Source organism: Monodon monoceros, unplaced genomic scaffold, assembly GCF_005190385.1.
Source record: "Monodon monoceros isolate NGI ecotype Baffin Bay Population unplaced genomic scaffold, NGI_Narwhal_1 Super_Scaffold_15, whole genome shotgun sequence".
Taxonomy (NCBI): domain Eukaryota; kingdom Metazoa; phylum Chordata; class Mammalia; order Artiodactyla; family Monodontidae; genus Monodon; species Monodon monoceros.
In genome coordinates, this window is record NW_021703771.1 from 60995249 (window position 1) to 61009748 (window position 14500).

At 39.0% G+C, this 14500-nt stretch overlaps 1 protein-coding gene across 8 annotated transcripts in view; it reads right to left on the reverse strand.

Annotated features, from left to right (window-relative positions):
• AHI1 (Abelson helper integration site 1) overlaps positions 1-14500 on the reverse strand; it is a 212064-nt gene that overhangs the window by 41180 nt on the left and 156384 nt on the right. The window lies entirely within an intron of this gene.

The window sequence follows — 14500 nt, forward strand, 5'->3', positions numbered from 1 at the left end:
ATTATAAGACACTGATGAAAGAATTTAAAGATGATATAAATAGATGGAGAGATATACCATGTTCTTGGATGGGAAGAATCAACATTGTGAAAATGACTCTACTACCCAAAGCAATCTACAGATTCATGCAATCCCTATCAAACTACCACTGGCATTTTTCACAGAACTAGAACAAAAAATTTCACAATTTATATGGAAACACAAAAGACCTCGAATAGCCAAAGAAATCTTGAGAAAGAAAAATGGAGCTGGAGGAATCAGGCTCCCTGATTTCAGACTATACTACAAAGCTACAGTAATCAAGACAGTATGGTACTGGCACACAAACAGAATTACAGATCAATGGAACAGGATAGAAAGCCCAGAGATAAACCCACGCACATATGGTCACCTTATCTTTGATAAAGGAAGCAAGAATGTACAGTGGAGAAAAGACAGCCTCTTCAATAAGTGGTGCTGGGAAAACTGGACAGCTACATGTCAAAGAATGAAATTAGAACTCTCCCTAACACCATACACAAAAATAAACTCGAAACAGAATGTAAGGCCAGACACCATCAAACTCTTAGAGGAAAACATAGGCAGAACACTGTATGACATAAATCACAGCAAGATCCTTTTAGACCCGTCTCCTAGAGACATGGAAATAAAAACAAAAATAAACAAATGGGACCTAATGAAACTTAAAAGCTTTCGCACAGCAAAGGAAACCATAAAGACGACGAAAAGACAACCCTCAGAATGGGAGAAAATATTTGCAAATGAAGCAACTGACAAAGGATTAATCTCCAAAATTTACAAGCACCTCAATATCAAAAACCAAAGAACCCAGTCCAAAACTGGGCAGAAGTTAAATAGACATTTCTCCAAAGAAGATATACAGATTGCCAGCAAACCCATGAAAGAATGCTCAACATCATTAATCATTAGAGAAATGCAAATCAAAACTACAATGAGGTACCATCTCACACTGGTCAGAATGGCCATCATCAAAAAATCTACAAACAATAAATGTGGAGAAAAGGGAACCCTCGTGCACTGTTGGTGGGAATGTAAATTGATACAGCCACTATGGAGAACAGTATGGAGGTTCCTTAAAAAACTAAAAATAGAACTACCATGAGACCCAGCAATCCCACTCCTGGGCATATACCCTGAGAAAACCATAATTCAAAAAGAGTCATGTACCAAAATGTTCATTGCAGTTCTATTTACAATAGCCAGGACATGGAAGCAACCTAAGTGTCCATCGACAGATGAATGGATAAAGAAAATGTGGCATATATATACAATGGAATATTACTCAGCCATAAAAAGGTATGAAACTGAGTTATTTGTAGTGAGGTGGATGGACCTAGAGACTGTCATACAGAGTGAAGTAAGTCAGAAAGAGAAAAGCAAATACCGTATGCTAACCCATATATATGGAATCTAAAAGAAAAAAACAAAAAAAGGTCATGAAGAACATAGGGGCAAGATGGGAATAAAGATGCAGACCTACTAGAGAATGGAGTTGAGGATACGGGGAGGGGGAAGGGTACGCTGGGACAAAGTGAGAGAGTGGCATGGACATATATCCACTACCAAATGTAAAACAGACAGCTAGTGGGAAGCAGCCACATAGCACTGGGAGATCAGCTCGGTGCTTTGCGACCACCTAGAGGGGTGGGGGGGGGGGGGGGGGAGGAAGATGCAAGAGGGAAGAGATATCGGGACATATGTATATGTATAACTAATTCACTTTGTTATAAAGCAGAAAGTAACACACCATTGTAAAGCAATTACACTCCAATAAAGATGTTAAAAAAAAGCAAACAAAATACAATAAAACATGAAATTTTATTTCATAACTTAGATATTTGGGCATATAATTACTTTCATGACCAGTTTAAGTCATATAGTCTTCCGTGTTTTATGTCTCTACAATAAAAAACTAAATCAAACTAAATCAACCAAAAAAAAAATGTGACCCGTATACTAAGATTGTTCATATGGAAAAATTCAATTTGAAATGTAATATAGACCTATGCCTGCCAGTGAGTTTAAGGACAGGGCAGTATGCAGCCTTTATGGTCCTGGCCCAGGCATGTTTTCTCCTGTGATCTTGGGAACGATATTGCTTTTTTTTTTTTTTTTTTTTTTTCGATATTGCTTTTCCAGTCAGTGACTCTGCAAGCAGGCAGACATGGTCAAAACATTTTCTCACAAGGGAGATGCCAACATTTGGAGGTCTATCAAACATTCTCTCTCCTTCGTGTGAGATACAGCAGTGGGTAAGAGGCTGCTGCTTAAACACAGTAACAGGGAAGCAGAAATAGGGGTAAAAGAAAGAAAAGACTCATCAAGTACGAAAAAGTTTAGTAAAAGAGTGATAAAAACAAACCTGTTCCAGTATGTTCAGAGATCTTGCATTGTGCACATGGTTTATGAGGATAAAAGAGACATTCAAATAAAAAAAAGACTTCCTTTTTTATGTCAACTGAAGGATAACCATGTTAAAATCAGGGACCATTATGACCACATTATTGGGATTGCTAAGTAATAATAATAATAACATTAGCATACCGTTAATTTTCCATGGTCTATGTGAAGATTTAGCATACAGCTAAGTTTCTTAAGCAAAGGAAATAAATGGTAGTCAGGAGATATCTAAATCTGATTAAGAGACATCTTAATCGTATTCATCACATTGAGCCTCACATAGCTGGATACATCTTTACGTGAAGCTGTTGTTTTTAAGTAGGGTAGTCTGTAACTCCAACGTCACTACTTATATATGTGCACGTGATGGGAAAATGAAAGCAAAGTTTCCTTAACAAGATCTTAAAATAAGAAGAATTGTAATTTAAGGAAAAACACACATATTCATATGGGTATAAAATATTATATATATTTCTATTAAAATAGAGCAGTAGTTCTCAACTGTGGGGTGTGGGTGGGGTCCTTTTGACCCCCAGGGGAAATTTGGCAATGTCTGGAAGACATTTTTGATTGTCACAACTGGAGAGGGTTAGTGCTTCTGGCATCTAGTGGGTAGAGGCCTGGGAGGCTGCTAAACATCCTACAATACACAACATATTCCCCGTCAACAAAGAATTATCAAGCCCCAAATGCCAATAGTGCCAAGGCTGAGAAACCCTGGAGTGCCTGACAAAACAAGAGGACAGCAGAGTTAGGGTATCAGAGAACTTATGAAGAAAGGTCACGCTGATTGTCAAGTCAGAAGACAAGGGGACTGATAACAATCAATTCTGCCACTATCTAAAGGGCAATTTATGACTAGGAATGACTGGTGGGAAGCTTTCCCAATAACATGTTTCACATTTTAGATTTGTAATAGCTTATAAGAGGGATATTACTGATATTTAGGTTAACTTGCAAATATCATCATGGAGAGCAAACACTGTATTATTCTATCAAACGGCCCTTAAAGTCACTGTTGGAGAGAGTATGGACCAAGGGGAATATTGGTTTAACCCAGTACAGCATCACTTATTTTATGCTTTCACGTATCTCATCGTTCAAAGATTAGAATCCAAACTTGCCTTCTCAGAGTCATGAAGGAGTCCTACAAATACTTATCAATGGTTTATTGAAACAGTTATCAAGTCTTCACTGAGAATTTATATTATTCTCTAAACTGAGTTTTCATGGAAGATTTGTGTAAGAAAATGAGACGTGATGGAGGATGGGCTCAGAGACTCAAACCAGCTGAATAATCAGTGGGTTGCTAAACTGGAAAACAACTTTGCCCTTATGTTATTCTGTACAAATCTTAAGTAATGCGAGTTAGGAAGACATTAAGAAAATGAAACATTCCCCAAACCTAGTTTTGCGGTAGAGACTATGGGGGGATTATCTCACAGTTCCTTTATTTCAGAACCACTGGCAATGATCTAGGTCCTGCTCCCAGGAGAGATAAAGTGAGAAGACAAGCAGTTTGTGGGGTCTCACTCTGTTGAGGGTGAGAGGGTCTTGGAAACATGGAGGGGCATTGCCCAAAGTAGCAAGAAACATAGCTGCGGGGGAAGAGACAAAGCACAGGCTGAGGTACACTTGGCATGGACAATGGCTGAGGCAATGGTGTAAGAGGAGAATGAGTAGCAAAACTTTACCAGACCTGTGATAGAGTCAAAACCTTATGGGTTCCCTGCAGGGCAGGAGAGATTCTGGAAGCTTGTAGAGTTCCTCCGTGTAGAACGTTTAGGGACCTTATTGTTGGGAGTGGAATCTGTGCGTGTGAGGTGACTCACACTGGCTTTGCTGTCGTATCATCAGGGTCCCACTCACTCTCTAGACTAAAAGATAGTTTTCAAATGTAAATAACGTTTTTTTTTTTTTTTTGAAATTAACATTTTTCCTCAAAATATTTATAAATTACTGAGCCAAATTATGGAGAAAAAAGAAATACGTATCAGTGTCATCTGCACTGAGGGACACCAATAAGCACTTTAGCTTTAATTTACTTGGAAGATAAAATATTGCCTTAGTTCTCTTCAGATAAAGAAAACTTCACATATTCCTGGAATGTTAAAGTGAATCCAAGCATATATTAATTTTTATCTATTTAACATAAATTAGCAATTAAATCAACTGTATTTTCTTTGATAAATGAATTACTAAAGTAAAAACTACATAAATTGATTTTATTCTTTAGCATTAGGAAGAAGGCAATAATAATTATGATTGTATTCAATGATTTAGTGCACATGAACTTTTAGGCAGTTGGAAAATCTGCTACCACTGTCTATTATAAATTTGCTGTTGGACTTTAACACAGTAATAAAATCATATAATTCCCATGGTTAGGAATAATTCAGATGCACTCCTGGTACATGGAGAAGTAGACGGGAAAAATTTTTTTCTATATGAAGTGATTTTTGAAAATAGTGATATATAGCACAATTAATCCAGGCTTCAATAAACTACTTTTGGGATGAAGAGGGTAAATAAAAATTAGATGTTTTTTAGAATAAGGCAGACACATGCACACTGAAGGCAACTTATTCATTGCCTACTGTCTTCCTGATAGGTTGACAGAATTATCAATGTAAAATTTTGTGTGCATGTGTTTGGCTGGAAGATGAACCACAATGGAGTTATCTGATGCTTTGGGGTTCTGTGCTCTTGTTTTGAACTAAACAAGAAAACAGCTGTTTCTGAATACAACTGGAGTATGCAGTTTAGTTAGGAAGCCAGCTCTTTTGAATTAACCCAGCCTGCTCTTACTGACTTTATATGCTAAGCAAAATACTGAAAATAACAAAAACACTTTTCTCAAATGAAGAGATGAGCTATAATGGATATTTTAATAATTATCTTGGAATAGAAAAACTAATAACTATTATTCATTTAATGAGTTTTTAGAGAAAGAAAAATAAAACATCACAGTTAATTTCTTCACATTCACAGAAATAATCTAACATTCTTGTTGTAATTATTACTATACACCTGGCATTTATACAAAAACATAATTGGTTGTGTTAACACTGAAAAATTTATTGAAGGTAGAAAGTACTCTTCTATCATGGGTTTCATGTTTTAGAAATTAAAAAAAAAAGAAAACCAAGCATTTTCAGAAATTTAAAAAGAACCTGGGCATTTTAGGTATTAAGAAAAAGACAATAGGGCATCTCAGTACCTTGAAACTATGAAAAGAATACAATTGTCTGTGCTAATAAGAACAGATATCCAACATATACAAAAATAAACTCATAATGAATTAAAGACTTAAAGGTAAGCCTTGAAACCATAAAACGCCTGGAAGAGAACATAGGCAGTAAACACTATGATGTGGGTCTCAGCAATATTTTTTGGATCTGTCTTCTCAGGCAACAAAAACAATAATTAACAAATGGTACTACATCTCATTAAAAAGCTTTTGCACACTGAAGGAAACCATTAACAAAATGAAAAGGCAACTATTGAAAGGGAGTAGATAATTTGCAAGTGATACATCTGACAGGGGTTAATATTCAAAATAATGTATGCAACTTAATATCTAACAAACAATCCAACTGAAAAATGGGCAGAGGATCTGAACAGACATATTTCCAAAGAAAACATACGGATGGCCAACAGGTACATGAAATGATACTCAACATCAGTGATCATCAGGAACATGCAAATCAAAATCATAATGAGATATCACCTCACACCTGTCAGAATGGCTATCCTCAAAAAGACCAAAAATAACAAGCGTTGGCAAGGATGTGGAGAAAAGGGAACCTTTATGCACGTTGGTGGGAATGTAAATTTGTACAGCCACTGTGGAAAACCAGTATGGAGGTTTTAAAAATAGAACTACCATATAATGCAGCAATTCCACTTTTGGGTATTTACCTGAAGAAAACACAAATTCAAAAAGACGTATGCACCCCTATGTTCACTGCAGCATTATTTACAATAGCTAAGATATGAAGCAAGCTAAGTGTCCACTGACAGATGAATGGTTAGAGATGATGTGGTATATATACAATGGACTATTACCCAGCCATAAAAAGAAAATGTTGCCATTTGTGAAAACATGGATGGTTCTAGAAGGTATTATGCTAAGTGAAATAAGTCAGACAGAGAAAGAGAAATATCCTATGATTTCACTTACATGTGGAATCTAAAAAACAAATGGACAAACAAAACGAACCAAAAACAGACTCATAGATACAGAGAACAAATTGGTGATTGCCAGTGGGGAGGGGAATGAGGGATTGGGCGAAATAGGTGAAGGGGATTAAGAGGTACAAACTTCCAGTTATGAAATAAATAAGTTACAGGGATGTGATATACAGCATAAGAAATACAGTCAATATCACTGTAATAATTTTGTACAGTGACAGATGGCTACTAGATTTACTGTGGTGATCATAATGTATTTATTAAATGCTGAATCACTATGTTGCACACCTGAAACTAATATTGTATGTCAACTATACTTCAAGAGATTAAAAAAAGATGTCCAAGATATACTGGCGAAATAAAAATATTAAGTATGATCATAGTTTCATCAAAACAAAGAACAGACATGAATAGACATGTATGTATACATATGCAGAGAACATTTTTAACAGGATATGCAAGAAACAGAGTAAACATGATTAGTAGCAGGACAGAGGAGTTTTATTTTTCATTTACACTATTCTTTATTGTTTGGATTTTTAAAACTATGAGTTTTAAAATATATAAAAGTAATATAAAAGTATATAAAATATAAAAAAGTATAATATATAAAAGTAATATAAAAGTATATTACTTTTACCTAGAGAAATGGAAATAAAAATAAACAAATGGGACCTAATGAAACTTAAAAGCTTTTGCACAGCAAAGGACACCATAAACAAGATGAAAAGACAATCCTCAGAATGGGAGAAAATACCTGCAAATGAAGCCACTGACAAAGGATTAATCTTCAAAATTTACAAGTAGCTCATGCAGCTCAATATCAAAAACACAAACAACCCAATCCAAAAATGGGCAGAAGACCTAAACAGACATTTCTCCAAAGAAGATATACAGATTGCCAACAAACACATGAAAGGATGCTCAACATCACTAATCATTAGAGAAATGCAAATCAAAACTACAATGAGATATCACCTCACACCAGTCAGAATGGCCATCATCAAAAAATCTACAAACACTGAATGCTGGAGAGGGTGTGGAGAAAAGGGAACTCTCTTGCACTGTTGGTGGGAATGTAAACAGATACAGCCACTATGGAGAACAGTATGGACGTTCCTTAAAAAACTAAAAGTAGAACTACCATACGACCCAGCAATTCCACTCCTGGGCATATACCCTGAGAAAACCATAATTCAAAAAGAGTCATCTACCACAATGTTCACTGCAGCTCTATTTACAATAGCCAGGACATGGAAGCAACCTAAGTGTCCATCGACAGATGAATGGATAAAGAAGATGTGGCACATATATACAATGGAATATTACTCAGCCATAAAAAGAAATGAAATTGAGTGATTTGTAGTGAGGTGGATGGACCTAGAGACTGTCATACAGAGTGAAGTAAGTCAGAAAGAGAAAAACAAATACCGTATGCTAACCCATATATATGGAATCTAAAAAAAAAAAAAAAAAAGGTTCTGAAGAACCTAGGGGCAGGACAGGAAAAAAGATGCAGATGTAGAGAATGGACTTGAGGACACGGGGAGGGGGAAGGGTAAGCTGGGACGAAGTGAGAGAGTGGCATGGACATATATACACTACCAAATGTAAGATAGATAGCTAGTGGGAAGCAGCCGCATAGCACAGGGAGATCAGCTCGGCACTTTGTGACCACCTAGAGGGGTGGGATAGGGAGGGTGGGAGGGAGACACAAGAGGGAGGAGATATGGGTATATATGTAAATGTATAGCTGATTCACTTTGTTACAAAGCAGAAACTAACACACCGTTGTAAAGCAATTATACTCCAATGAAGGGAAAAAAAAGTATATTACTTTTATAGTGTAAATCCTCAAATTAATTAAAATTTTTATACAAGGAACTTTAATGACAATTTTCCTCCCCAAATAAATGAATGCTACAGATTAATGCTTAGGCTATCAAAAATAAAGAGCCTAAAAAAGAAATGGTCCATGATACAAACACAAATAAACTAAGACTGTCAGCACTTCTTTTTTCCCAAACCTTCTGAGTTTCTTTCCTCCCTGATAGCAGCAATTTTCTTCCTTTTAAGAGATGCAAATTTACAGCACACTGTGATAAAAATGTTCTGGAATGAGCTTGAGGAAAACGTTCTCCTATATCCCTGTGGTACAGGTTAATTTGTCTGGGGATTCTCTAGCCAATTGTGGAGAGTAACGAACAAGGCCCGTCCCCTCCTCTTGCAGTGGAGAAGTCAAATGCTGCCATCACCCGCTAACACTTCAATGACCCAGACGAAATGTTAGAAGGTACCTGGTACATTTAGCGACAGAACAGGTGTGTTCCACTTGGAAGGACTTAGGAGATTCAGCAGCTGCCAAAAGGTATAATTTTACTTCTTATTCTATAGTTTGAATAGAAATAACTTAAAAAAGAAAAAAAAAAAACTACTGAGGAGGTTTCTTTCCTTTTTTCCTTAAGAAGTATAGACAATACAATTCTAAAGACCTCCACATGAAGAAAGGGTACAATGAAACAAACATAAAACAGGGAGGTAAAAAAGCAAAACGTGGCTGGCTGTGCAGGTAACAGCTGTCTACCTGTGTTGCTGACTAGGTGGTAGAGGAAAAAGGGCACCGGCCTGAGAGCATGGAGGCCGAGCTCCAACCAGGAGGGTCATTCTGAACAAACCCCTTATAACCTTCCTGGATCTACCCTGATTTCCTCATCTACAAAGTGAAGGAGTTGACTAGAATCACCAGGGTTGATCTCTAAGGTTCCTTCCATGTCGTCAATTCTATAATTCTACGAACTTAGGACCCACCCCTCCCACGCCCCAATTCTAGTCACTTATCACAGATCACTTTTCATGCCCTTCTTTTTTTAAAAAAAAAACCAAACCCTTATATATGATAATAAAAATAAAACTTGCACATGAAATTAAACATCTGATAGAATTTGTGGTAGGTTTATAAGGCAGGATCTTGATAAAAATCAAACCATAACATATTCTGATAAAGAAACTAAACTGAAGAAATACAACTATGCCAGGTGCTAAGGAAGCCCAGTTACACATTTCTCAAGGGCTGGCTGTTTGTGTCATGACTCAGAGCATACCCAAGGCATTTTGGTTACCTGGGATGACATTAACGTTTCCCAGGGACTTCTTACGTACGTGTAGGTCATTCTTTACACTTTCTCCCACAGGGAAGCAAAATACTGTCTAACTATACATGTGGTACATTCCACATGTAAAGTTAAATTCATATATGTAAGATTCTATTTTAACACATGGATTCAGATAAAGCAGATCAAATCATGTTCTTCAACAAAAGAAATCCTTGCATCTTAAAACTTAAAGCCTTATTCGAGCTCTGTCTTCTCCATGAGAACTTTTCTACTTCCTTCCCTAAATGCATTCTTATCCTCTGCAACTTCCTTGCTTTCCCTATTTTATGTTTTTAAATGTTTTACTTGCATATCTACAAGTTCTTTGAGATCTATTAGAATTAGGGTTTGGGAAGCAGTGGGATAGCCTGAAGCAGACCTCAAGGGTCAAGTTGGACATCTGAAGAATTGTTTGTTGGAATATGAGTATAAAGGTCTATTTCAAGCATGGAGATCAGTCTGTGAGATGAAAAGGCACAGAGAATTAAAAAATCGATCACAGTCTAAACTAAGACTATGATGCAACGAGTTCTGCTAAGTAGAGCAGTGGCACAGGCAGTGAGAACTGGGGAGTCTTAGAAGCAGGTAAGAGGTTTCCGTCCATAGGAACACAGGCGTGTCAGGAAGAGGCAGCCAGAAAGACACTGACAGAGTTCCTTATATCTCCTCTGGCTGAGGCAGAATGAGCTCGAGGCTGTTGGACAGGAACATACAAAGGTGGGGGGTAGGTAACCCTAATTTCAAAGGTCAGCATGATGCAGAGTTGGGAATACCAGTAAGCCAGTAAGCCACTACAAGTAAAGGTTGTGTCTTTCATAGCATCTCACACAGTTCCTGACATAGACTACAAATCTTGTTAGCTGTCACAACGACTCTATGCCGATGTTATAAATGCTTTCATTGCATTATATGTCTTTAGGTTAAATTTATATTAGCATCTTCCTAAATTCTTAAATCTGGTGAATTCCAAACAATGGATACTAATATACATGCAACATTTGCCCACAGCCACATTTCATGCCAGTCCTTTCAACTGTATCCCTTATAGTCCCATACTGTTATAGGCAACCATCACCATAAATCCTTGCTGGATTTGAAACTGGAGTTTTACCAAGAATTGTTTTTGTTTCAGTTCTTTGCAGCATAAGCTGTTCATTCACACAGAACCCAACCGTGAACCACGGGGGCTGGAATTAATACTGGCCTCCTCTTAGCTCTCTGCTGCTGATTTTAGGCTATTATACTTTAAGAGCGCTCCTCCTTGGGTGCCTTGACATTGGCTATAACACCCTCTATTTATCTTTGCAGCTGTTACCTTTGGACCTTGTGGTTACTCTAACACAATGCTTCTCAATGCTGGCTGTACATTACAATCACCTGGAAAGCTTTTGCAATCTACCCATGCCAAGGTCCCATTCCAACCCACTTAGATCAATTTGTGGGTGTGGAGACAGACATTTATTTATTTATTTTAAAAAATTTCTCATGTGACTTCAATGTGAAGCCAAGGTTGACACATCTGCTCTAACACAAGAATTAAGAACTTCAGCTCCTGGTTCACCTGTGTCCTCTTCATCCCAACTCTTGGCGACCATCCTCGAATTTTAATGTCCAAGAGAACAACCTGCCCGATAGTCTGGGTCCTAATTCCTTGACCAGCTCAATTCTAATAACACGTCCTTTGATTTCACTCCAGCTCTTATACACAACTCTGTGGATTTACCATAACTTTGGGTTACTTGACATCTGATATATAATATTAAATAAGCGAAAGAATTTCTGGCTTTACGGAATTTTTTTTTTTTTTGGAACCAAGCAAATAAACCACTTTATTTTCAGCTAGTGGAACAAAAACCTGGAATTACAGGCGAGCTCCCATTGCAGCAGTTCACACTGTCGTGAAAAGTTGGCTTACAAAGTCCTTTAATGAGTTCCTGCCTTCTTGATCTGCATAGTACATCGGTATCTTCTCCATAGACGGGAAGGTAACCATGGCTCCTCTTCTCCAAAAAATTAGGTTTAAGTTAATGGTATGACTTAAGGAGCTCAAGCCCATCTAGCTTTATCTGGCTTTACAGGCCGTAGCTCCAGTTTGTTAACTGCTTTCCTGTTTGACACTTTCCTGCTGCCACTTGGGTGTGGGTGGCTTGCTGCAAGCTTGCAGAGAACCCTGCTTTCTAAGTCTGCCTGTCTTCTCCTGACTGCACGTCCTTTCTGGTCCGCGTGACCCTCCATGGTGTGTCACTCCAGTGACCTGTCTGACCAGTGTTACTGAGCCTCTTATCCTCTTCTTCCCCATCACCCCCCCACAACAGCTCCAGTTATGCATCCGACTAAATCTGCTAGGCCCTAGATGCTAAGCGCTACTGAGAAAAAACCCAACTGCACATTCAATCCAGAATGACGTCACCTGAATTTTTATGGCATCCAAATAGCAGCTCCCAGAACTACTCAGGAATCTCCTTATATGTCCCCCATGAGCCCCTGCTCCTGCTGTCCTTACAGGTATTCTAACAGTCACTACTCTCCTTCCTATCTCACTCGTATGACCCTCACATTTGAAGTGGACCTTCCTTTCAGTTTTGGAGAACATGAAGATATCCTCAATTTCGAGACTTCCACGCTATCAACTTACCTGCATCCTCTTCCACATTTACCTGTCTCGGCGGGGGGCTGATGCTCTATGCTCAGCACAGCCAGACAATCTAATCCTTCGCTGAGGGGGCTGTCCTGGGCATTCTAGGATGTTTAGCAACATCTGTGACCTCTACCCATTAGATGCCAGTAGTACCCCTCTCCTTGCAGATATCTGCAAAAATTTCTCCAGGCATTGTCAAATGTCTCCTGCGCGACAAAATCACCCTCAGTGGAGAACCACTGCTCTAAGCCAAGACTAATCTATCAACCTGTCTTCCCAATAAAAACTTCCTGCTTTCTCTAAGATCCATGTGTGCTTTCTTTATCTACCTTCAACCTGAACCTGTCCTACTGGCTTTGACCCCTTAGGGTATCATTTTATGTCATTCCAATATTTAAAAAGTCATTCCTGGAACCAGGTCTCCCTCCAGCCACTGCTTGACTTTTTTTTTTTTTTTTTTCCTTCAAGTGAAGAGGCTCTGGGAATGACTTCCACGAGTTCACTTGCTGAGGCCCATTCTACTCTTCGATCCTCCTACTAGTATGAATCCATGACACTAGTGCAAAGGTGTCAGGACCCTCCTGATGTCCACATGCTGAGACCCTAACTAACTGCCTGTTTCTGACACTTCTGTTCGTACCCTCCTGGAACCTCTATTTTCCCCTGGCTTCCAGGCCACTTCTTTCCTTCCCCTTTGATTGCTCTTTTTTTTTTTTTGCGGTACGCGGGCCTCTCACTGTTGTGGCCTCTCCCGTTGCAGAGCACAGGCTCCAGACGCGCAGGCTCAGCGGCCATGGCTCACGGGCCCAGCCGCTCCGCGGCATGTGGAATCCTCCCGGACCGGGGCACGAACCCGTGTCCCCTGCATCAGCAGGAGGACTCCCAACCACTGCGCCATCAGGGAAGCCCTGATTACTCTTTCTTAATCTTCTTCCCTTCACCTGACTGTCCCTTAGATATTGAATACCAGTTAAGTGTTCCACTGGGATTCTGTCCTTGGCCGCCTCCTCTCAGAACTCTTTCTCCTGTGCTATCTCCTTCATTACAAGCTTCAACTTTCCTGATATAATACAATGGATACATTAACTCCTCCCATTGTATTCTGAAGCCCTATGTTCTCTCAAATTCCAATCCTGAACTTCTGGCCCCCTAGTGAATATTTCTACCTGGGAGCCCTACAGACACCACTAACAAATCAAGATATCTAAAACAACTCATCACATCCTACTCCCACCATTCCCTGTCTCTATCTCCCCAAATCTTCCTTACTCTTTTATTATTTCTGTGGTAGCATATCCATGCAGTTGTATAATAAAGTCAGGGCCCTTAGCACAAGCCTAGATTCCAACTTCACTAATCGCATCCAATCAATCACAAAATCCTGTCAGTTTTACCTTATGACCCCTATCCTCCACATCTGCACTAGTTCAGGCTTTTGTATTTTATTTCAATGGATTCATAACCAATTTCCCTGCCCCAGGTCTCAGCTACCTCTAACTCAACCACCGTGCTACCACTAGAATGGTATTTTCATCCTGTAAATCTGTACATGTCACTCCCTGAGCTGCCTTCTCCAGGGATCCCCTCTCTCTGAAGGCTACAGTCTAAGCATCTGAGCAGAGCACACTAGGCCTGGCTCCTGTATCTCTCTTATCCTTCTTTCCATCAGACCCCATGCTCACCAAACACAACCATATTATACCACACCTTACTCAAGTTATTCCCTTTGCTAGAATGTTTTTTCCTATGAGCATCTACCTAACACATACTTTATCATCCTATAAGCCTCAGCTCAAGCCTGACCTCCTCTGGGAACTCTTCCTGGACTCCCCGGAGAAGATTTAGAGTATTTCTTCCTGTGTGTGTCCAAAGCATCATGCACAGATCTTCATGAGAGTTCCTACCATAGTCTGCTGGAATCACCTGCTTGTAGGAGTATCACCTACCAGCCTGTAGGCTACTCAAGGGCAGGTGCATTGACTACTCAGTCTTTTTTCAGTGAGGACTAATAGTGTGCTTAGCGTGGAAGTAAGCACTCAACAAATATAGAATGAATGGCAGGACGATACATGACAGGTTCAACTTTTGATCACGA